Here is a 25,602-nt window from a genome sequence, read left to right on the forward strand (position 1 = left end):
TGTTTGAGGACGCAGAACACTAGATTAAACTGTAACTTTTGGAATGCTGAGAGTTTTACAAAGCAATCATCCATTTTCTTTGTACATTGCAAGGCGGAGTAGAACATTACCAAATATTATTCCTACAGGCTATGATTTGACTGCAGAGTGGTGCAATACTTCCATGGTATACTCTAGTTAAACAGAGTATTTTTTCTGTGTACCAAAGACATGTTATAAAGTGCTAAATATTAGTTCAGTATGAATGAATGAATAAATACTTTTATTTGATTTCATTAAAAAAATATATATATCACAAAAGGGTGGAGAACCACCATTCATGAAATGTACATTTTGGAGTAAAAACAGGTGAATACAAAACATACAGACATTACAATAAGTGAGTTTCTGGATGAGGTGTACTGAAACTTATTAGTTAGTTAATGGTTTCCTTTTTTTCTAGTTCTGTTGCTGTGGTTTTGAGGAATTTTATGGCTCTACAGGACAGTTGGATTGATAGTCCTCCGAGGCATTGCATGACGGCTACTCTACATGACCTTATTTGTTCCTTCCTAAAGGCTTCCTGGAGGACGGTTCTTCAGGTCTCTACCAGGGTAGGGCAGTTGCATAGTAAGTGTAGAAAAGACTCGTCCCATCCTCCGCATAAGCGACATTCCTTGGATTGCCAGGGGTATTTCCATTTTGGTGTCAAGTCTTTTGATGGAAATGACCCCAGCCGCAGTAACGTTAGATAGTGCTTTTTCTCCTGGGAAAAGTGGTCTGGCAGGTATGGTTGGGGTTTCAGCCGCTGATAGCCTTGGATCACGGCCCAGGCATGGTTTTGTTTTGAGAAAGCTGTTTTGTCTATTAATAAGGAGGTCCTTTTGATTGCCTTATTCACTACGGTTTTAAAACTGGAATAGGTGGGGAGGGTAAGCCAGGCCTACTCTAGCTGCAATGCCAGGAGGGAATCCTTCAGAACACTGAACATTGAGTTGTTTAGCCTGGCTTGGGTTTCGATTTCTTCCCAACAGTGATGCGCAAGGGTGTTGTCCTCTGCCTCCCTCATTCTCCAGTAGTATTTGGCTAATGCCCCTTGTCTATCGGGAGTTTGGTTTCTTAGTCCGTACTCGAGTCGAATTTGGGATTGTGAAATATGTCGGGGGATTGAGAACAGGTCCTTAAAGAAGGTTGATTGTGCTGAGTTTAAGGAGGTGGCATCTTTCAGGTTTAGAATTTCCGAGCCGTATGAGATAGAGGGTAGGAATTTTGCTGAAATGGCTTTGAGCAAATGGCCTGTAGAACACCCAGTAAGTCTTTTCTTTAAAACTCTGAAGGCAAACTGCAGTTGTTTAGCTCTGGTACGACCTTGTCCCAATTGTAATTTGAAATTGAGGTTACGGTCTATATGGAAACCTAGATATTTGTAGGAGTCTACCGGGGACAGAAGTTGCCCATCCAGGTGGCAGATGAATTTGCGGTGTGCCTTTGTTTTGACTCGTCTGGCGAAACACATCACTTTTGTTTTTTGGTGGTTGATGGTTAGTTGAGCCATGATGGTATAAGCTCCTAGTTTGGTGATGAGTCGCTGCAGGCCTACAGGTGTTTGTGCAAGGAGCACAATGTCATCCGCGTATTGCACACTTGGTGTGGAGACGTTGCCCAGTTTTGGGGGGTCAGATTGGATTGACCGTAGTTGTTTATCAAGGTCAGCAGTGTAGATGTTAAAGAAGCAGGGTGCCAGCAGACACCCTTGTTTTAACCCGTTAAGGGTTTGGAACTTTTTGGTTATACTGTGCCCGTCTCCTTTCCTGACCTGAACCCACCTCAGGGAATACAAATTGATTATGGCGTCCAAGAGTTTGGTTGGGACACCCCAGTTATGCATTTTTACCCATAGCTTGGCTCTCGGGACTTTGTCAAAGGCTGCTTTGAGGTCTATGAAGCATGCATACAAAGGCCTGGATTTTGCGAGAGCTTGGTTGGCTAGCAGGGTGACCGCGGAGATGTTCGTGAGTGTGCCCATCCCTGCCCTGAATCCGGTTTGGGTGTAGGGAATGAGGTTACTTCTTCTGACCCAGTCCTCCAGGTCAGCCAACAAGTTTGATGCATACATTTTTGTCTCCACGTCGATTAAGGCTATCAGACGGTAGTTGGAGGGGTCGGAACGGGCACCTGACTTGTGTATTGGGTTCAAAATACTGCCCCTCCAAGAATCTGGGATGGTACACGATGCTAAGATGGAAGAGAAAAGTGGCATGTGGAGTTCGGACCAGAATGAAGAATTATGCCGGAACAGGGCATTTGGCAACCCGTTGGGTCCTGGGGCTCCCTCGGGTCTCAATTTTTTAATAATTGCTTCAATAATGCTTGAATGACATTGAGACCAAATTAGCATGTTCATACTACTCTAATTTTTTAGCACATTTGACAAATAACTTGGTCCTTACAGCTATCAAGTCACTAGAAAGTTGCTTTAGGTTTTTACTTCAGTGACTGGGACTATCATGTGTGACCATAAGTGTCTCACTGGAAAATTGCAATACCACAGTTGTTATATTTTCTGAGTTATTGCAGATGTGCCCCCAAATATGCCGTCTAAACTACAGATTTCAACATCAGAAAGGTTATTTCTAGCTGAGATTTATTAAAGGTTCTTAAAATCTTTATGCATAGATTACTGTGAACTCCTCAACACTTTACAAAACTTGACTGATACCGTCCCTACTCTTGAATGCTTTATTCAGGTAAAGTGTTGAGATCTTTGACCAGGGGGTGTTAATATTTAAAACTGATAGACTTATCGAGGATTTTGATATAAAAAGGAAAAAAAATCTATGATTTTTATATGTAACAAACATGATTGAAATAGTAAACCTTCTTTGTAAAAGAAACTTATGTTTATGTATTCATAAAACTCCATCTGTATATCACACTTTCCCCTTATTTCAAGTGGCCCTCTGACTTCAGAAGAAGCACAACATTTTCATTTCTTTTTAGGGTATTATGCCAAAAGGGCCTTCTGGTGAGACAGCAACATTAACAGTATGACATGGACGAAATAAATATGCATTGTGCAATACTGGTATACCTTTTTTTCCGTAATTCCATTATTTAGTCCTTGGTTAGGTTAAGACCGACAAAGCACACTGTGTCAATCTCTGCATGATTTGTGCGGTTCATGTAATGCACAGGGAGTGCAATGTTTCCCAGTATCACACAGGTAGTAATGGATGCTAAACTGGTGACACTGGAGTAAATAGGTTTTCATAATAAATAATACAGAGCTGGAGAGAATCCAGCAGGAAGGTGTGTTAGTTCAACATTGCTCTTTAATATAAGAGATAATAGAGGTTTAGAACGCACCTCGACCATGAAGAATCCAGTCCAGAATGGGCATAACTGGTCGGCCTGCAAACTCCACAGCAGATTGCACCAAGGCCTCCTTGACCACCTGGTAACCGTTGAGTACCACAACAGGGGTGCGACCCAAAAAGATGGTGCACATGTCACCATATTTTCGATGAATCTGAAAAACAGACATAACCAACAACAATCCAAGTTTAGCTGAAAGTATCTGTAATCTTACCATCAATAGCAACCATTTTTAATGAAAGAATTTCTACGCATGTTAAGAGCATTTTCTAAGTAAACTTCCTCTCCCAAAACTCCAGAAATGTCATAGTTCTATTTGCTACTATATCAGTATCAACCCATGTATTTATAATAGCTGTCAAGTTGTTTCTGTTTATTTCTTCTGAAGTGCACATCACAGTACGCATCATTGCACAAAAAATAAATAAAAGCTAAAAGACAACTAACCTGTTACCAAGGACCTGACAAAAGCAGCCAAAAACAAAAGACACCAGAGAAAGATCTGTATAGAAGTTCACAAAAAAAAACTTCAATGCTTTACAATAGACATAATGCTCCAATGTTACATGCAAGTGATAGTGAAGAACATTCTAGAGTTTGCCCCCAATACTGTGAAGGCTCTTCCATCGCATTATGCTTTCTTGACCGAAGGATCTTCAGAGGAGAGTAAGATCCAGATGGTATAGTGCGGGACGGGGCAAACTGGACAGCTAGAACGAAAGACACTTTGGCCCAGTCCGAAACACTGCACCATGTGATGGACCCTTTGCATAATCAGTATTAAATGTAGCGACAGACGAGCTTCGGAGACATGTTTATACTTACATAGGTCGTGTACCAAGTGGACCGCTGTGATTTGAGGACACTAATTTCCTTTGTTGTTTTCTGGGGAGTACAATTTAAATGTTGTTCCCACAGTCCCAGTGGGATAGAATCAGCAATCCTATGGCCTAGGATCATTTTACTTTAGGCAAAAAAGGGAAGGATTTTCCCTAAAGTTTGCAAGAAGTGTGTTCTAAATGGCTTTGAAAAGCCTTGTGTTGATCTTCTAGCAAGTCACTAGATGGTTGCTTTAGTTTTTGGAATTTACCTCATTAATACGACAATCCCATGTGTTCACTAGGGGGTCTCTCTGATTACATGCTAGTGATCACAGAGATTAGTGCTGAGGTTGAAGAGACATGGAAGTGCATCCCGCTTTTACAGAGTAGCTACTGTGTTATCTACTCAGGCTGTAGTAGGACAGTGGCAGCAGCATTAACCTATAGTCAAAGGTACGACTAGCCCCAGCTCCCTCCTGTGCAGCCTCTCTTGCCTGGGGTCTGATGGCCTCCTATGTCTGGGATGTGTGTTGAGACTGAATGTGTTCACCAGTGAGAATGGATTAGTGAGCCATTGTTTTGTAGTGGAAACAGAGCTGGTATCTCTTCAACTGGACATTCCAGCTCCATTGTGACCCTCCCCAGGCCATGCAGGAGCTCAGCAGGCTGGGGTGAAAATACACCTTATCTGCCTTTAGCTCAGACTTCCTGCTGACCCTCACTTTGTTTTTGGTAATCTCCTGAGCCAGGGACCCGTTGTCTGAAGCGGATTAACATTCCATCATGGCTATAGTGGGTACAGGTACCATAGACATAGGCAGAGGACAGCACATCCTCCCCCCATGCAGTGACATTCAGGAAAACATGCATAAAGGATTTGAGGTGAAGCAGACATTCACAAGTAGTACACAGATGATTTGATCAGCTCGTCATTCACAAAATGGTGAAAGCATGGCATTGATGGCTAGTGGGTCTTTCAACATTTCACTTGTTTCCTGAGAGGTGCTACTCACCAGGGTGATTAGGGAAGTAGACATCTTGGTGTGGAATCCACTGTGGATTGACATGCACCGTGCCACACTTGGGAATATGGACTGGGTTTGGGAAGGTGTTTCTGTGACGGATGGGCCTGTGGAAATGAATTTGCCACTCTGAGGTAAGGAGAAGGAATTCACAGAAGCCCAGCACAAAAAACAACTATCTGTAAGGACCCGTGAGAGTCGCCTGCGGCAGAACAACCACTCTGAAGCCAATGAGACTCAGCAGCTGCTTGAGGTAAAGAAAAATGTTGCACATAAACATCGAGGAAACCTCCTTATATTCGATTAAGGTGAAACTGCTTTGTCCTTGACCCCTCCAATGTGTTTAGGAGCCTTTGGCGGCCTTCCAGTTACAGTCTGTGGCAGGATCGTAATGCCATATTGAAGAATATACTATTTGAACCCCTGCCCACAGACTCAGGACTTACACAGTCTCTAGATGTTGCTCTTTCTCGCCATGCATCAGTAGCACCTTCCCTTTGGGTGGCCTGCCACTAGAAACTCAGGACAGAGGCAAGTGGTCTCTGAGGTCCAGGCTCCTGCCCCCTTCTGACACATGTCATCTTGTACTGGCATCTTGACCAGCAACTACCCTCCTATAGCTAGACCAGTGTGTTGTGTATGATGTTATTATGTTCTGAGCACGGGACCTTCATTCTAACTCTAGTCTACAGTCTTGGGTCCGAGCAGCATCTCTGGTGGGCAGTTGAAGCTTACCATTGACGGAGTGGGATGCTTTCCTGTGGTGCTGCATTTGCTCTAATAAACTACGTTTCTACTCATTCTTGACAACTGGATTATTACTTAAGCTTGGCGACGATCCGGGATTCGGCAGCACCACCATACGAACCTACATATGCATCTCGTTTTATTGGATTTTTGGGGGGTGGGGGGATTTAATTCCTCACGGCTGGATTTACTTTGTTTACTGCTCAGCCTGAGGACTTCTCCAAGGATTACTCTCCGTCTTTGCACTCTGTGGATGTTCTACTTATGCTTTTACTTGTGGCATTTTTTTAAAATAAGCTTTTTATTTTTTTTGTTTAAAGGGGGAAGATGTGTTGTGTATTATGTTCTGAGCACGGGTGCTTCATTCTAACTCTATTCTGGAGTCTTGGGTCCGCGTCGCTTCTCTGGTGGGCAGTTGAAGCTTACCATTGATGGAGTTGGATGCTTTCCTGTGGGGCTGCATTTTCTCTAATAAACTACGTTTCTACTCAACTATTGAAGACTGGATTATTAATTAACACAGTGGCTTCTGGACTGGTAGGATTCCAGTTGTTGTGCCTAGACACTTACCACCAATCATCAAACACCTGACCCCGTGAGAGCAGTGTCCTCTCCAAGGAAGAGTGGGAATTCTCTTGCTTTTGGTGGGTGGAGAGAGTGCAGACCAGAACATTTGGGTTCATATCAACTACTGAAGCCAAACATCAGTGCTATTTATTGCTTTAGCTTTGAAGAGTAAGCATGTGCAACACCGACTGTGTATTCCAATGTTAACTGGTCTTATAGTGCTTAATATCTTGGTGCTATAACACTGTTAGGCATCAGAATTCTGGCCCAGAGGGTCGTCGCGACTGCTGGTCTTCACTGCGAATCTAAGTTTTATGTGTGGAATATTTTTCTTGTGTTTATTAAAGTGCTTTCCTTTATAAAGTTAAGAAGTAACTGACATTGATTTTAATAGTTCATATTAGTGGGCAAGCTGTACTTTGAGGTGTGTGACCAGCCTTGACTCCTTGAGGAAGCTTCCACCTGCTGCCACGCTACCCTGAGAGAGTGGAGTGCTTGAGAGAAGTACTCAGTAATATAGTTTTGGGGCCAGAGTACAGTGGTACCAGGACACCAATTGTAAACGAGTCCATAAGATGCACCGGAGCCCAGTAAGCTCCGAATGCCCAGTGCTCCAAGAACCAGGTCATTACAAGAAGGAAGTAAGATGTTCAGATTTTCTGAAATTGTATGGATGTCAAAATGTACATTTTAATTAAATCAAACCCCTAGATATGTGGCATGTAAGGTTGGGAGTTGCAGGAAGGGCACAGTCTTTTGGACCAGAAAGACAGATCTCTAACACTCTTACTGCCACTCATTTTGAGAGATAATCTGACATCCAAGAATGCACTATTTAAAGAAACGGTTTCTCAGTCTGTCATCAAGGTCCTGGGAGGGAGGATTGGCTGTAGTTGGGTGTCATGGACCTAGGACAAGATTTTAAACCTGGAGCTATGGATCAGTGCCCCAAAAAGGTTGCACATAAATAATGAACAAGATGGAAGATAGTCAATATTAAATTCTGCTGACCGGAACAGAGACAGCAACACAACTTGCGTCCGGCCCGTCAATCAGTGGCCGTAGACGCCAGTCACACACCTCTCGGGCAATCCAACAAGATGGAATGATAAACTGTATTGAAGGCAGCTGACAGGTTGAAAAGCACCAGGAAAGCAAGGAGTCTGATTTGGAATGGATTGAAATGTATCAAGCATCGCGACCAACACTGACTTGGTATTGTATCTCAATTGGAAGCCCTCCTTTGATCGACCAAGTGTATTGATACAATAAATAATGAAATATTGCTATTCAGCTAGATTCTGTTCCATGGTTTCAGAGACAACTGGTACATAATAGGCCTATACTTTTAGGGTCACTGGGATCCAGATCTGATTTCTTTGGAAGAGGAATTACAATCCCCTTCTTGCATATGTTGGAAACCGTTATTTTACTAAAAGAGTAATTGATAACACGGGATAGTATTAGCAGAAGGCCAGGCACTAATGAGTAAATTATGGGAACTGGATATGGGTCTTCCAGGGAACTTGAGATTAATGAGAAATTTCCAAACATCATCCAGTGGCACCTCTTGCAAAACTGTTCCTTGTGCGAACCATTAGTAGCAGGATAAGGGAACAGACCATACTTTCGGGGAAAATTAGACGATGCGTTCATATATAGGATCGACAATCTTAGAAAGAGGTGGCCAGCTTGTCACAAAGAGCTTGAGAGCAGACACTGTCTGAGGAACAACATTCGTGCAACATGAATGACAAGACCACAGAAATAAGCTCACAATAGAACGATACATTTTTTTCCAGGAATGAAAGCGGCTTTAGTTGCACATAATAGTGCTTTATATTGACTGGGCATTGCTTTAGGCATATTACCAGGACTGTTCAGAGTTGCTTTATCTCCATTTACAAACCAATTTCCTAATCAAAAGCTACCCAACTCAGAGTCTTGGGATATACCATTTGTTTGATTATCTGTTGTAACAACACGGACACAAACAGGGGTGTGGAACTAAATAAAATATCTACTTGTCCATCGGGCAGGACGCTTCATAAATCTACTTGTCCTGTAACAAAATCCACTTGCCCCTTTGGTGCCATGTAGTGCAGCGACACATTATGGTAGCAATCTCATTATATAAGAGCTCTGATATAGCCTCCTTGATTATGCCAGAGCTCATACCATAGTAGTGTTTGAATAATTGCAATCCCCTTATGTTGCCATGTTTCTGTAGATCTACATACTGGGGCTGAAGGTAGTGGTAGGTAATAGTTACAGGTTTCTGAGCGTTGTAATGTTTTCTTTTTCGTTGCAGGCGGAGTTACAGGGCGATCTGGAAGCAGGCCGGTACAAAGGGTACCTCTGCGCGGCACCATAGGGGGTGCCTGAGCCAAAACCGAGGAGCCTCAAGGGAGGTCCCGGAAGCCGTGTCGGCGCCCTGCTAGTCCTGCCGGCGGTTGTGGGCCTGAACAACCGGGGGCTTGCTATGCGACGCTCCGCCCCGAGAGGGGGGGCGTGAGTAGAATTACCAACGGCATGTGATCGTAGAAAGAATCACCTGGAGGGCAGCAACGGCGGGCATCGCTCCCGCGCTGCCCGGCTCATCAGGCGGGCAGGCGACCCAGTTGATTGCCTGCCCTTGGATCGCCCGTAAGATAACCCACCCATTACATATTCTGGAATTATGTAATAAACCTGCAGCATTGTTACCCAACACCAACTGTCTTGTGTGTGTCATTTGGGTAACCTATTATGGGGGAGGGGGGACAGCGGGGTGCCCCAGGGGGTACTAGGCAGGTGCACATGATTGGGTCAGTCGCAGTGAAAGGCCGATGTCTCGGATAGATATCTGCTAAATTTTCAGTTTGCTTTTGTGAAACCTTCCCATTTGTGTAGTGCGTTTATGTGGGACATTTCAGACCTTATGAACAGGCCTGGTTCTAGCATGGGGGCCGGGTGGGCCAGGCCCACACAAACATGACCTTTGGCCCAGCCGGTGACGGAAGAAGAGTCTACGGAAAAGGCACCTGTTAAGTTCTTCCTCCACATTGCCATTTTTTTTCAGTCTTTAAAACTGAAATTGAGCGGAGTGGTTTGGGGGTAGAGATGTGCGAGCTCACCAATTAACAGGGAGAGCCCCAGAGCTGATTTAAGGCTCTGGCTTGGGTTTTAGAGCCCATGCTCGTGCCGAATCCTGAAAATGTTTGCTAAGTAAAGCATGCAACAGACATCACGTAAAATACGACACAGACACTTCAAAATTCATTTTTTAAATTTCTTTAACATATGGAAGCTTTGATATTAATCAGGGGTGGCCCCTCCGCTAGGGGAGTTTGCTTTTGCGCATAGCGGGCGTACCTGCTCTGCTCTCCGAGCAGGGGCGGGGAGGAGTGGTTTGCCCACTCCTGAGTGCGCAAAGACTGTTTAGTCGGCCCCCTCTTGCCACGCAAACCAGTTATGCGCACTCTGCCCTTCTCCATGCAGTCTGCATGGAGAACATGCCCACCCCTCTAGCCCTGGCTAAGCGCCACCCCGACCAATCACAACGCTTGTAATTGGTTGAGGGGAGGGAGCCTGGCTGCCTGCTTCCTGTTCATGCTGGAGCAGGAGAGGAGAAGATGCAGGACCCTGCGTAAGATAGGTTTTAACATTTTTTTTATGGATTATTGATCCCCCCCCCCTCCACCCGAGCTCCATGCCGGCCACTACTGACTGTCATAATGTAGCGCTGCACTGAGCAGTACCTATTCAAATTTAACATGAGCTTCAAGTCATTCCTGCAAGCACCTCACACTGACATTAATATAGCCTTATAGGGCTATACCGGCTGTTAAAGGCCCGCTGCAGCGTTAAAGGCCCGAGCCGAAGGCGAGGGACTTTAACAAAGCAGAGGGACTTTAAAAGCCGGTATAACCCTGCTACGAAGGGCTATAAGGCTATTAGAACATTCTGCCACTAGAGGGCAGAATGTTCTAACAAAACAAAGCCTTCAGGGCGCGCGAGGGGATTGAAATCCCCTCAGGCTCCCTGAAGTCTTTGTTCACAGCCAGAGCTGTGAACAAAGACACATTGGAATGTTGGTGCTCCGGGCTTATACCAGCCATTATAAGCCCGGAGCGCTCCATTGTTTTCAATGGAGCTCCCAACATTCCAATGTTCTAATATGTTATAGTGTAGCCCTGCACTGAGAAGTACTTATTAAAATTTAAACATGAGCTTAGAGTCATACCTGCCCCGACCTCACACTGGAGATAGTGCCATTAGTGAACCTACAGGCAAGACAGTTGTCTCGTGGACCCTGTATGCGGCCCAGATCATTATAGAGCAACGTTAGTCTATTACATCAAACACAATGGGTATTTGTATAGTTGGTTTTCTGATTTATGTATTTGAATGTGCTTCATGCAGAAAGATGAAGAAAAATAGTTTTGCTGAAAAAAAAATATTTGCCAAAGATCACACAATTTCTGTGGGGAAGCTGCAATTTATCCAGGTTTTACGTTTTCACTTTGTACAAATCAGCCACTAAATGGCATCTATTTGTCTATACTTTTTATGTTAATGCTTTGTTTTGACCTCTTTGTCCAGTTTTTTTCCTGCAGTTTTTATGTAGTGCCAACTCAACCTAGAGGTATTAAAGCGCTTCATATGAATACCGGTTACATTACACATGGTCACGTTAATTTCTTTTAGGCACTGCACACTTACCCAGAATCACAGGATATTGAGCCAACCCCGAGACTTGAACCTATCTTGTTCAGCTCCAAAGTTGGAAGCTCTCGCCGTAATACCACATCCTGGGTACATTGAGGGTGGAAGGCAGAAGTTACATGAAAGCTTGGCTTGTTATGGGCTCAAAGTTCCAAGAGCACCTAAAGTTTTTAAACGCGTAATACAGATTATCGCAAGACTGGTACATGACATTGATAATTGCAGGGCACGGAGTTTAAGCAGACATCCATTCCTACAAGGGTACCATTGACCTTCAAGGTTCGTTTACTGCAGTTTCGTACTTCTATGAAAACACATCAATAGATATTATTTTTTAAGGATGTGATGCTTTTTTCCCTGTGCTATTCATCTACAGGATGTGTCCTATAGAATAAAATGATATCCTTGTTCACTACTGTTCTTGCCATCTTTAAATGGCTGAGGTCATTATCCAGAAGGATTGCTGAGAAAGTAGGGATGGGGAGGGTGCTTCAGCACCGTTAAAGTCAATATGCTGAGCTTCAGAAGGTGAATTGGAAATAAAGAGGCTTTTTTACCTTGTCTCCTCTACATTGAAAGCGAGAGATCAAATGTCAAGTTATGACTTCTGTCATATTTCTCCTTTTGTTTTTATAACCTGCTAGTTGGCACCTCTTTCCCTTCCTCTGCCTGAAATTGAGAGGGTTTTGTAAACTGGACTATATATAAATATATCAATCATGTTGAGGCACAGGGAGTGTAATATGTTAGGCTATAGGATGTCATTTTTTTTTAACACTAAACAAAATATAAATACCTGTTAAAGAACTGTACGCATTTAAAAAAAAAAAAATGTCAGTTAAGAAAGCGCTATGAAGCGCATGTTTTAATCGAATCAAGACACTTTACTTGTTGATTTGTAAATGATAAATATTCTCTGAAAGGCAATTTTTGGGCTTTATATAGATTCATATATATATTTATCAGTGCAACTGCATATCTCTGCAAATTTAGTGGCCATTTCAATGAAAAATGTGTTGCCTTTAAATGACAGTGCACTACCACACTATACTTTAGCAATATATTAGTAACAGTGTGCTTCAAATTGCACCAGCAGCTAAATTCTAAACCCTTACCACTCTCATTCTGAATGGGTGTGCCTAATTTGCTACACTTATTGTTTGTGACGCTGGGATTTTTCACACTCTCTATAACTGCAGTATTGTAATTTTGATAGCTGCACCCCAAAACAGAAATGTGTTCTATCACCACTTTGAGTGAGTTGAAAGCTTTCACATGGAACCTGACTTGATCTGTCGGTGACCAGTCTGATAATTGCATAGTCAGCTTACCCTTCCATTCTTCTCAGAGAACTATTTTATCTCCTCTAGGGATTTATTTGACCACATTTTCACAGATTTGTCTCCAGGGGGTTCCACTTAGGGCCTAATTACAAGTTTGGTGGCACAGGAGTGGTGCGCCACGAAACGGGTTGCTCCCTCACTGCCAATCCCTTGATCCCACCACCCGCCAGATTACGAGTTTTCTTGTGTCTGGCAGGCAATTTTTGGGCGCCCCACGGCGGTGCCTCTGAAAACAAGCCCTGCAATGGGAATGCCAAAAACAGTTCCTGCATGGCATGGACTGTAAAGTCCATGCCATGGAGGAACTGGGGTGCATGCACACAGGGGTGTACATGTTGTGCCCACTGCATGCATTCCCATGTAAATGGAGAACAGGGGTGCCTGTAGGGCCACCTTTGTTTCAGGACCGCCGACTTTTCATGGAGTAAAGACCTTCATGACCACACTGGTGGTCCTGAAACTCATAAGATGCATGGCAGTGCCACAGCGGCACCACCAGCATATACCGAGGTCCTGATTACTGTGCCAATGCCGGGGAACAGCGGTTCCCTAGTAGCTGTGCAACCGCCAAAGTTGTGACATAGTGGTCGGGGTGCTGGTGTAGCGGTGTCTGGACCATCACCGCTGCGCCCCTGCGAGTCTGGCGGTCCAGGGACTGCCAGACTCTTAATTAGGCCCTTAGTCTTTCATCCTTCTGAGGTCAATAAAATGAATTAGCATTGAGGTGAGTAAAAGAGGCATCTGTTATGATACCCCAAGGAGTGAAGATGTGTTTTACAAATACATATCATGCTATCTAATTTGGGCTACAGACTCGCCCAGCATGGAGTGCTGTATAGAACAAGTTATTATTGACTATTGTTGTATTCTCAAATTTTCCGTTCACAAATGAAACAAGCATTTGGTGTTGGACACGGCACGGGAGATCCGGTAGTACGGAGTACTAGCCTATGGCGGCCCCACGCACTTATGTGCAAAATGCGTGCCTCCCTTGCGCCCGTGAGGCCGCCATTGGCTAGTGAAAGCGGACCGCCGTTGCAAAGTAAATAAAGAAAGTAGTGCAGCCGCTATAGTCAAAGCGAACCACACTGGCAAAGTAAATAAAGAAAGGAGTGCAGCCGCTATAGTTACAGCAGATCATGCTGGCAAAGTAAATAAAGAAAGGAGCGCGGCCGCTATAGTTACGTTTTATTCATTCGTTTGACATCATACAAGGGAAGTTACTTTTTTGTTAAGTTGCTTCAATGATGCAAAAGAGGATTAACATCAGTCAAGTGATGAAACTTCAGATCACATGTGTGTTAGTGAGGCTTCACACATTACTATTTTATGAGTGAAGCTAAAAAAAAAGAACACGGATCTGACCTGGACAGGGGAGTGAAGGACTAATACCGCATTTAGTACTGTACCTGGGTATGGGAGAGGTGGGTGGGTGGGCTTGGGTAGCTTGGTGAATGATTGAGAATCTTACACTGCATGTTGACCATGTATGTTAGGGAAGTTTACGTAGCTCCTCACTGCTGTCTAGCTCATAAATGTTCTCATTGTCCACTTAAACATGCTTAAAATATTTCCCTAAACGAAAGAATCGGCTCAGTCAATGTTGATTTAAATTGTTCTCTTCCTTACTTCCTAAAACCGTGCCTCGGATTTATCCCAAATAACCAATTTACAAATGGGGTATCAAAGTTCTGTGAGTAGTTTTGTGCCTCCGAAACCCTCTGAAAAGATTTTCCCTTCTATAAGGAGTATCTACCGTAGTCTTGTAGGTTGGTACCTCTTTAGTCAGGGGTTACTATCACCCAAATCAGTGTCACTCATTTTATTGAGTTAGGATGTCACACTGAGCACTAGCTAGATTTTGAGTTCAGCTGCCAAACTGGTTGTCATACTTCTGGTACTCCTTTCTATGATACAAAGAAGGGGAATGCCCATTTCCAGAAGCCTAGCAGAGCCTAAATACAGCTTTTATAATTCTGCTCATGGGTGTCAAATTCCGGTCAAGGCGTGTAGGTTATCATATTTGGACTAGGGTGGAGGCAGGAAGGGAGTGCCTGCCTTGTGGGGATGTGGCGAGAAAAGTCAGGAAACATTGATGTATAAGAGGGTCTATTGCGCCATTCCACACTGGTATGAAAAAAATAGTTTGCGACACACCCTTTGATATAAACCTCCAACAAGTGTATTGCTCAATAACTATTGCTCAGAAAGGCAAAACTGGTATACCGTGACCCAATTGGTCAAAAACTGAGGGGTTTGTGAAATTGCAATTTTAGTGTGATTTGTGGACTGCCCATCTGTTGCAATACTTTTTTCATACACGAGTTACTAGAACACGTGTTCAAGCAGAAAATGTCTAAAGGCAAAACATTTTTATGCAATTTAGTGTTCAGCAGGAGAAAACTAAATGAAATCCCATAATGGAAATTTTGAGGTTTCCTCTCACGCAAGATTCTTGAATGTCATAATTACTTTGAGGTAATTTACATTTTACCCAGGCCTAGAATTTTTCTTTTATGCAGTGCTTCTGATAATCTGGATGGTCTAGGGAGGGAATGTGACTGTTTGACTGCTTGGGATCTAGGCTTCTGTCAGAGGTTACTGCTGTTGTGAATGATCAGACTTCTCTTTAAAGCGGACTACTTCTTCGTTCACCTCTACTGCAGGCAAACTACGCTCTGCTAATATTTTAAAATATCATGATTATCTACCCATTTACCCTATTTTAAAGAAAATCTTCATTATTTCAATGTAGTACTTCCTTCGAGTGAAAGTACCATGGTTCACCCACTGGCTTATTGGTTGCAACTTTCTTCTTAAGAATGATGGACACTGCTGTTATTTTATATCTTATGTTTTTATAGTGCTTCATGCGACCCTAGGGTCACCTCGAAGCACCAAGAGGGGTTTAGAGAAAAATAATAATGGACCAAACAACGGTGAAAGTGCTGAAATTGTTTTTAATTTTTTTAATTTTTTTTTTTTTGTTTCAGCCAGAAAAGAAAAACAAGATACATTAGGAGCATACAAAAAAAAAGGAAACGTCTGTAATTCAACTTCTTCCAACCCCCCTTCAACTTGACAACAATTATTACAGTTACCGCAGCGGCTGAGCTGACGTCGTGGGCCCCTTTGTGTTATTAGCTAATAGGTAAAGCATGGGAGGAAATGGCGAGAGATCCTACATAGCTGAAATCAAAAGGATTATTAACCGATTCCCAGCCTGTTGGCGGTAACCCTGCGATCCTTTTTAATCCAACTGGTCATTAGCCCCCAGATCTGATGACCTTTCTCTTTCGCCCGCCACCCCTTACACTTATATAAAGCCAGCTCCTGCATATGGATGGATAATAGCCTATGGAGCCAGGCCATATATGACGGAGGTTCATTATCCTTCCACCTTGAAGCTATTAAAAGCCTGGTGACTGCTGTTGTAATAAATATAAAATCTCGATAGGGTCTTGACAGCTTAGCCCAATTATCATATCCAAATAACATCATGGGTGCGGTAATAATAATCACTTGATTAGTTACTTCTTGCCAAAATTCCTCAATCCACCCCCATTTTAACAAACTGAGAGAATTACATGAGAAGGACATATGTGTGCTATCAGCCGGGCCCAAACCGCACCTTGGACATTCACCCGACTCTCTTTTCCCCCATTTGAACAGCTTAGCTGGGGTAAAATACAAATTAAACAGGGTTTTATAATGCTGTGCCTTTAAGTTGGCAGCCAAAAAGATGTTTGCCCCCAGTTCCATAGACATATCTTTAAAAAAACCACGAAAGTGATAAAATTGAGGGAATGAGACTTGTAAGGAAATGGCTTATGCCCATCAAATCCACTGGACTTTGTTTTTGCTTTTTGACTCCCTGGTATGTGACCTTTTTACCACGGATGAACCTCACAACCTGTGACTCACCCATGGTAAACTCATGATAAATGGACTGTGCATGTTTACCCCCAGTGTCCACTTTTAAGATAAGGCCTCTGCAAGGGCAAAGGGGCACATATCTGGTTACACATGTGCACATATGTGAGGGCTGCGGGTTGGAGACTCCTCTCATGGTCAACTGCGCACAGGTAGCCTGGTGCAGAGGGGACTTTGCAGGACTGGATATTGACCATGGAAAGTCTGTGTGGTTTACTGTCTTGTCTGCAATGACACTTCATTATTCACCCATGGGGAAGGCTTAGAGTGCAGCTTTGCTTACCATTGACCTACAGTGACACCTCGAATTGGGGTTTAACCGATACAGGGCAGTCAATTCTGCAATTTCCCAATAGATATCCGTGCAGCTTAAGGGTCATCCAGGATTGTCAAATTTCTCTAGCTCAGTTCGGGATCAGTGCCCAGGCCATTTGTCACTCTGCTGTGCCAAGTTAATTACATTTCTCACCAGCAGCAGGAATAGAGGCCTTCCCACACAGAGGTAGTAATTAACAGTGCTTCACTCAGCTCCTGATGAGGAAAAGAGTGAGGCGGAAGGATCTGCGTTAATCAGTCAACTGTCACACTGTACTGTACTAGGGATGGGCCTGCCAAAGCCCAGTAAACAAAAGGGGGAACCCAGACCTCTGGAGCCAACACAAGAGGGGGTTTCCTTTGAAGATTTGGTGGGAGATACCATGTGCAATAAAAGAGGCGCTCTTGTGATTTGGCACCCTTTGATGGCCCTCAACTACCACCATTTTAACTGACTTTAGTGTGTCATTTTGCCCTAGCCTTAATGTAGGACGGTCCTGCATATGCCTGCTTCTCTTCTTTCCCGTAATCTTGCCGTCTTTCAGTGGGAGCTGTCACGGAGTAGAACAGTCTTGCCAATATCAGAAGGTATGAGAGAGAGAGAGAGGTGTGGAATGTACTCTTTGGTCTTGAAGTGCAGTGTTGTGAGCGGTGGTGCACATATGTGCTCGGTGTTGTACATTGAGAGATAAAGTATGTGATGCTATAGGACATTGAGAGATAAAGTATGTGATGTTATAAGCAGTTGTGCAGAAATGTGTATGGTGTTTGGGTTATGTGAATTATGAGTTCTGACTATTGGCTTTGGCGTGGCTTAATGTCATCTTGTTCTTTGACTTTGACTATTGGCTTTGACAGGGCCTCATGTCTGACTTTGCCTTGTTTCTCTGCATGCACCGCAGTGCTTGCAAGTTGTTTGGGTTATTCACATTCAAGGTCTTGCTGTTTTCCTGAGCGATTGTTTTTGTTTAATATACTCTGGAAGGCCTTGTGAGAGCTTCGTCAAGATAGAGGCTGGAAGATGTGAGAATGGAGGAAGGGACGTGAGAGCTCCTTACTGCCATGGGGATGCTTGCTTGGAACTTGGCCAGTTCTGGTAAAATTCCTCTGTCGCTGGGAGGAGGTCTTTCACAAATCTTCTAGTGTGTTTAAAGCTGAGGGTTGTAGACTGAGAAACTGGGAGTTTGGAATCGGAGCGAGGGCAGACGTGCCTATGTCGAAGTGACCCTGGTGCTGAGCTCTGAACCCCCCCCCCCCCCCCATGGCTGTGAACTCCCCCGGTCAGAGGTGGGCTAAGATGCAGAAGCAGTGTTTGTGGCTTTGATCATTTGAGGTGTTTTCTTTGTGGTGTGGGAGGTGCACATCCAGAGTAATCCTCTGCTGTGTATACATATGTATAATCTTGTGCATTTGGCATCTGAGACCGCCTTTGTTTAGAGAGCATTGTGTAATAAACCCCAAGATGTTACTTGTTCATTTAAAAGTGTTTGATACTAATGAATCTACATTTACTGATATATTTGGCCTACTGTTCATTAATAAACTTGTGTGTTGTTGCACAGCACCTGAATTTGTTTTTCTTGCCTTGCCTAAAGGAGGTGCTGTGTCCTTTCCTCGTCTTTAGGAAGTGCTGTTCAAAATGTATTTTTAAATGTGCAGTGGTATAATTGCCTCCCAGAAAGGGAGTGCAGGGGTTGGGTGTGTTCTTTTAGTGAAAAGCAGATTCATTGCACCATGTCAGCAGGGTGCAGAGCTTAGGCCCCCAGAGCAGATGTGACTTGGGATTCCAGGGTGACGCCAGTTTGAAATGCCCCAGCAGGCTGTGCAGGAAGATTGGGACAGGGGCGGAGAGGTGATGTGGCACCACAGGCTAGGCCTGAGGTGCCTCACTTCTGGAACCTTCATCACCCCCTTAAAAGGCCCTGCACAAGTGGAAGAGCTCTCACTTTGTTGTAATTTTCTGCTGGACACTGTCACTGGAGGCGGCAGTCATGGACAGCTGTAAGGAGGACCCCCCTGATATCCGTCTGGACTAAGGACTCTATCTACAGTTGCCCTCAGGATCAGTGGAGTCTCCCCAGGATCAGGGAAGTTGGTCCCCTTACCTCCCCAAATGACTAGTTGGGGTAGAGAACTGAACTTCTACACCAAGGAGGAGAGTAGCCCAAAGGAAACAAAGGGTGGCGCAGGAAGCCAATAGAATCAGCCCCTTGCAAAGTTCACTTTAGAGGCAAGAAGGCCTAAGCAAAGTGCCCCAGGTGGCTAGGCCACCTGGAGGAAAATGAGGCCAAGATGGAGCAAATTTGCCCAAAGGGACCCGAGATATGAATTGAAGAAGAATGTGACCATTGACCCCTGGCGCGACCTCTGAGCAAGAGGAACTTCGCTTCCGGGTAATTCTCTACCCCTACAGTGGGCCCTGCTCCCGTGCCCTTGTCTTTGGTGAGCGGCAGGCCACCACAGCAGCAAACACCCTGCCCTCAGGAGCAGGCAGGAGAGAAGAATGCTCCTGGCTCTGCAGGCAGCAAAGGAGAGGCTGCCTGCCCGGGAGCCTGCTGGGGCATCCAGGGGTGGGCACCCCAAATAAAAAAGAAAAGGCAATGCGGCGAGGAAAAAGAAACAGACAGGCAGCAGCTGTCCCCGGCTCATTAAATATTCACTACTATGGAGCTGCGTCCCATAGTGCCCTGTGTGATCTCTTTGATTTTGCACATTTGTTTCTCTGTGGTGGACACAGGACGGCGGAGCCACCACCAACCATGTCAAGAAATACAGGGAGGCTGCAGAAGCAAAGCAGCTTCCCCCAAACTAGCCTAATGCCAAAGTATTGGCCCTAAGTGTGCCAGGTTCAAAAAGGAAGGACAACCCAGGGATTCTCTTCAGTTTTCAAGCACTCCCCAGGCTGGAGCTTCAGTTATACAGCTGGGAGTATTCAAGGGTAATTAATTCCCCAACTTACAACGCGCCAGGGGGTGCGTTTGCACAGTGCTGCAGGGAAGGGGCAGGGCCTCTGGCGACTTGCCGGTTCCTTTTTTTAATTAAATGACTGTTATTGGAGAGGGGCTGCGTGTCCCCCCTTTCCTGGGCCACTTTTGGCCCCGGGGACCCCATCCCCCGGAACCTGGCCAGCCTTATTATTTTTTTAAATACCCCCCTCCTCAGGCCATTTATGGCCCTGGGGACCCCATCCCCTGGGGCCGGCCTTTTCCCGTTTAAAAAAAACTATTTACATTCTTGCGGAGGGGGGCCGCATGCCCCCCTCCCGGGCCACTTCTGGCCCTGGGGACCCTATCCCCCGGGGCCTGGCTGCTCCAGTTGGGACTCCCTGCCGGCTTCCCGCCTCCTGTCGGAGCCGGCATTGCTTTTCCACAAGGGGAGCTGCTGACATGCAGCTCCCCTTGTGGAAAAGCAATCCTGCTTTGCTTCATTGAAGTGAGGGCAGGTTTCCCTGCTCTCACTTCAATGAAGCAAAGCAGAGTTTGCTATGACAGGGCGGGAGCCGCTTGGCTCCCGCATTGCCATAGCCAACAGGAGTGTCCCGGGGATGGGCACTCCAGGACACTGCAGGAGCCGGCCCTGGGGTGTGGCGGTCCCCAGGGCCATCGAGGGCTCATGGAGGGGGGCTGTGCGGCCCACCTCCCTTCATTTAGAAAGCCCCGGGGAGGTGGTGGTTCCTGGGGCATGTGGGGGGGGCTCTTGTGAGTATATATAGATATATTATCTACTGGCGGTCGCCAGTAGATAGTTATAGTTAGGATCGTGTTTCCATAGGAAATCCGCAACATTCTATTTGGAATAACTTTGGCGCCGATTAACGAATCCTCGCGAAATTTTCAAAATAGGTGGGGCGCTCCGCTCCGCTCCTTCCCTGACAGTCTCGGGGGAATTCGTCAAGCGGGGGCTGAGAAAAAGGGGGGGGTCCCAAAACGCGTTTTCCCCATGCATTTTTCCATAGGACCTTTAGTCCAAGCTACAGCCCGAACGGCTGAACAGAATTACTTGGAATTTGGCAGAGAGGTAGTCCTCAGGTCAGGGATGTGCCTTTTGCAGGTCTGGTGTAAATCTGTTCAGTATTTCCTGAGTAAATAGCATTTAAAAGCATATATATATCTATAAGCGCGCTCCGTGCGCCTACGGTAAAACTTACCGTACGCGCATGCTGCCGTGCGCGAGCGCGATTCTGATTGGTTGTTAGATCTTAGTAAACATTCGAATCGGTCAAAACCAGGAAGTGTCGGCCGCCATTTTGTCTCTCGCAGTCTGAGGGGGTGAAAAACAAAGGTGGAGAACGTGAAAAGGGGGCAGGGTGGACAGTTCCTGACCCCCTAGCCTTAGTCAGGGGGTCCCAGAAGGACCCCCAAGGGCCAAAATTTCCTTTAGTTTTTTTGCGAAAAATCGCGGAGTACGCGTAGCGTGCGCGTATGGTATAAACGGAAAAATTCCGCGAACTGCGTAACGTGGGCGCGCGGTGCGCTAAGTGGGTACGCGCACGGTGAGAAACCTTCAAAAAATAAATAAAATAAATACATAACTTAGCATTTAAAAACCCGTACAAATTCACTAAAAAAAACATAGGTTTCACACACGTTATAGCTAGGAATTAGCATTTAAAAAACCTTGCAAATTCACTTAAAAAACCATAGGTTTCACACATGTTATAGTTAGCTGGACATTTCACTCGTAAAAAACCATTGAAATTCCCCTGTTATAGTTAGTGCAGGCAACTATAACTCACGCGACCACAATCCTCTGCTGATGACGTCAGATATTACATCACTGATGACATATGTGTCTTTCTGAAAAAAAAATATTTGTAATATATGTATAGCTAAAAATTAATGGAAGAAGACATGGGTAAATAAGTCTTGACACACATGAACCTAAGCAGCAGTTTGTCAGAATTTACATGCACATCCACATTATTTTTTTCCCAGTTTTGGCTTCACGATAGTTATCTGTACGTTTTTTTCTCTCCTATTCAGCCTATAGTGCTCTCAAACCTAACCTCCCCCTCTGCTTGTAGAAGGAAAAACATAGACCCGTAGAGAAGCCCAAAGGATATTCCACTAAGGTCACCACACTAATTACACATCAGTTGAGGCACATTATAGGTATTGGTCCTACAAGAATTTCATACATCAAAAAAGTCAAAGAGAATTTTAAAGTCCACAAACAAATCAAAGAATTTCATTAATTGTCATTTGTTTATTATTCTTTTCTTGAATTGTCCAAATTTCATTACAACACATAACAGCCGACACGTGTTTCGTCCATCCGGACTTTTTCAAGGCTGTAACAAATGGATACAAATATACAATATTACAAATCACATAAAAACAATAACTATACAAAGTTTAATGTTTAAAAACACAATTTTAGTTTAAAAAAGTCCTCTTCCAAAAAGACAAATTTACATATATTTGTGTTGTATCGATTCCTTATATATTGACACTCAATACAAATGAGGGGCTAGTGTCAATAAATAAAAAAAGAAAGAAAAGACCATATATATGCAGCTGGTGAAGAAAATGTTAGCAATAGAGTAAAGAGAGCCACCACCAGAAGAACCATCCAGATCCTATTGGAGTATAAGATACATTGCAGTATGGTAGCAGATTAGTGTGTGCTCATAACGTCATAGCGAGGAACTAACCTCATTGGAAAACAGAGTCTCTCTCCATATATATTGAATCAAAAATATAGGACCACTCCTTGTTCGCATTGGTCAGTCCTAGCGTTAAAAGGTCAGTGTTCCATGTGTTAATTTTCTTTCTTATGACTCGAACACTCCCCACGCTCGTAATCAATTTGTCACAGCCAGGCAAACGTCGTAGCGCTAAGGTACTGATACACCTGTGTACCAAAGAACACATGTTCCATTTAAAGAAGTCTCGTACTCAATGTATTAAATATACGGCCATAGATGTGGCCCATATGCTACTGATTAAAAAGATGATCATAGTTGTGGAGGTGCCTATAAAGCAACCATTTTTGGGAGCGGGAGAACCCATTTACTTGTAGGTATCAAGTTATTAATCTGTCCGCTCTATCCAATGAATAATTCAGACTGATTGGTATTCAGACAAAAACAAAACAAAATATCCTGATTACTTAGTACAAGCGTAACCAAACATTCTTACCAAAACGTATGGGTCCCTTTCCTATGTCTCATAGAGGACCCCTGTCACCACCAGTAATGTAGGAAACCACTCGTATTCTTATAGTCGGCCCATCATTAGTCTTGTTGAACGTTTCCCCCACAAAGGGTTACCTTCCAAACAAAAGTTTATCGGGCATGTCGTGATAAACCTAGAATGAATTAAGAAAACCATGTGTAGTGACCTATAAGTCTAAGGTATTGTGGACACCACATAAACAAAAACTTTACCGGACATAATTTGTCATTAGAGGGTCTCGTAGGACACACCTTGTGAATAGTTATGAGGTATAGCTCATACTTAAACCTAGTCCTTGTTATGGATAATAGATATGATAGGCACGCAGAGTAGTTAGCCCACACTAGCAACGGTTTAATAAAGAATCCTGAGTAAGTACTAACGTTACCCAATCAGAAATGTCTCGTTTTCCCTCATGGTTAGAGCATAATTACTTTAATATCTGTTAATAAATGGCAAAGTCATTGTTACATTAACATCTTGTAGTATTAGGAACCAAACCCAGTATTGGTCTGATTACCATTGAATCGGTACCTCCGTCCTAGTTGTCCGTAGAACTATATCAAAACACGCTGTACTCAAGGTTAGAAACTCTGCTTTCTAAGTTCAAACAATCCAACATACCTGTCGACGGCACCCGTAACATCGTCTCGACTTCCGTAGGAGAACCGACCACTAATCTGACCTTAGTCCTTTTTCCCTTTATCTAAGAAAGTGCCCGGCGTGTCAACGTAAACAAAATGAGCATAGAAAGCGGACTGAGTATAAGCTTTTCAACAAGTTATGGATCGCGCCATTTTGGAGCAGTCTCAGTGTATTTCTCGTGATGAAACAATGGCATTCAATTATTGTTTTATGTTATTGTTTAAAAGACACAGCGGAGCGAATTTGAAAAAGTATACTTTCCAAGCCAAGATGACAAAGACTGTATATAAAATAATTATTTTCCAATGTGCAGATCTACCCAGTTTTTGTAGCCCCGTGAGCAGAGTATAAAAAAAAAAGTGTAAAAAAAGTGTACATAAGTATTAGTGAGGTTACAATCAACCATAGTCCTCTAATAGCACTAACACAGGTTGGTGATACCGATCAACACATTTATTTATACAATGAATGGTACTGGAACAATATTATTCATGGTTTTGGGACGCATAGTCAGATAATGTGAACCTGCTATAGCGTGTTCACAAACATTAGTTATTAATCCTTGTGCATGTAGGCCTATTTGACAAAACAATTGAGCAGTGTATTCCCTCATTTTTGCTCTGTATGTAATCCTTATATTGCTGCTCAGATGTAATTCACATATTTAATCGACAGATGTCCTATTCTGTTATCAGCTTATTTTACTTATTTACAAGAAAGTATACAGTTCCCTGTCAATGTTCAACCCCAGATCAATGGCTCTTAATCTAATTAGCCATTTGCTCTCCAACTGTTTTAGCATTAGGGTAAGATTACCACCTCGCTTAGATGTTTTTAAACTTTCGATACCATGAAACTGAATATTAATTTTCCCTTCACTCATGTGTGATTGATTGTAGTGTGCTGCCAGAGGATAGTCCAAATTCCCATTTCTGATGGCTCAGACATGTTCTTGTATACATTCCTTTAAAGGACGTATGGTGCTACCTATATATATTTTACCACAACAGCATTCTATACAGTACACAACATATTTGGAATTACAGGTGATGAAGTCCTGAATTTTATATGTTTTTAACGTATTGTATTTAAACAGAACCAGTTTGTTTTTGGCTAAGTGGCAAATGCTGCACTGTCCACATCTGTGGAAACCGCTGGGCGGTGCTGGTAACCAAGTAGTAGTGGTTACTGGTTTGAGGTAACTGTGACAAAGAGTCTGTTTTAACGTCCTCCCCCTGCTATGAATAACAGTGGCCCTTTGGGAAATGTTCTCTTTTATGGTACTGTCCATCTTAAGGATGTGCCAGTGTTTGTTAAGTATACGGAAAAGGTCTGGCGTAGCCGCACTATATGGTACTACTAATGCTGGTCTTCTACCCCGTTCCTCCTTTTTCTTTTTTTGTTTATGTTGTGTGTTACATAAGAGGTTTGATCTTTGAATTTTAGCTACCTTTTCTTTAGCTGAAGCCAACACTTGTCCTGAGTACCCCCGATCTTTAAATCTCATTTCTAGTTTATCAAGTTCCTCCAAAAAAACATTGTCCATGCTACAATTCCTTTTTGTTCTAATCATTTCCCCGTAAGGGATTGATTTGATCTGTGTTGGTGGATGCGCACTTGTTGCGTGTAACACCGCATTGCAGGCTGTCTCCTTTCGGAACATCTTAGATCTAATTTTATGTCCTGTTATATATAGTGTAGTGTCCAAATAGTTGATACTTTTAGTATCATATTGATACGTAAGTTGTATGTTAAACGTATTCTCATTCAAATAACCGATGAAGTCCAGAAGACATTTCTCAGTTCCAGACCAAAATAGTAGAACATCGTCTATATATCTAGTCCACAGAATGATGTTCTCACTATAGATGTTTGGGCATTCCCTCCAGATGTGTATTAGTTCATATAGACCCATGTATAGATTTGCAAAAGAGGGTGAAAATTTAGCACCCATTGCCACACCCATCTTTTG

General features: G+C 43.7%; 1 pseudogene; it reads right to left on the minus strand.

Moving 5' to 3' along the window:
* LOC146772888 (cytochrome P450 2H2-like) overlaps positions 1–25,176 on the minus strand; it is a 76,966-nt pseudogene extending 51,790 nt beyond the window's left edge.
* Positions 25,177–25,602: the final 426 nt, after the last annotated feature.

Source organism: Triturus cristatus, chromosome 12 (genome assembly GCF_964204655.1).
Source record: "Triturus cristatus chromosome 12, aTriCri1.1, whole genome shotgun sequence".
NCBI lineage: Eukaryota > Metazoa > Chordata > Amphibia > Caudata > Salamandridae > Triturus > Triturus cristatus.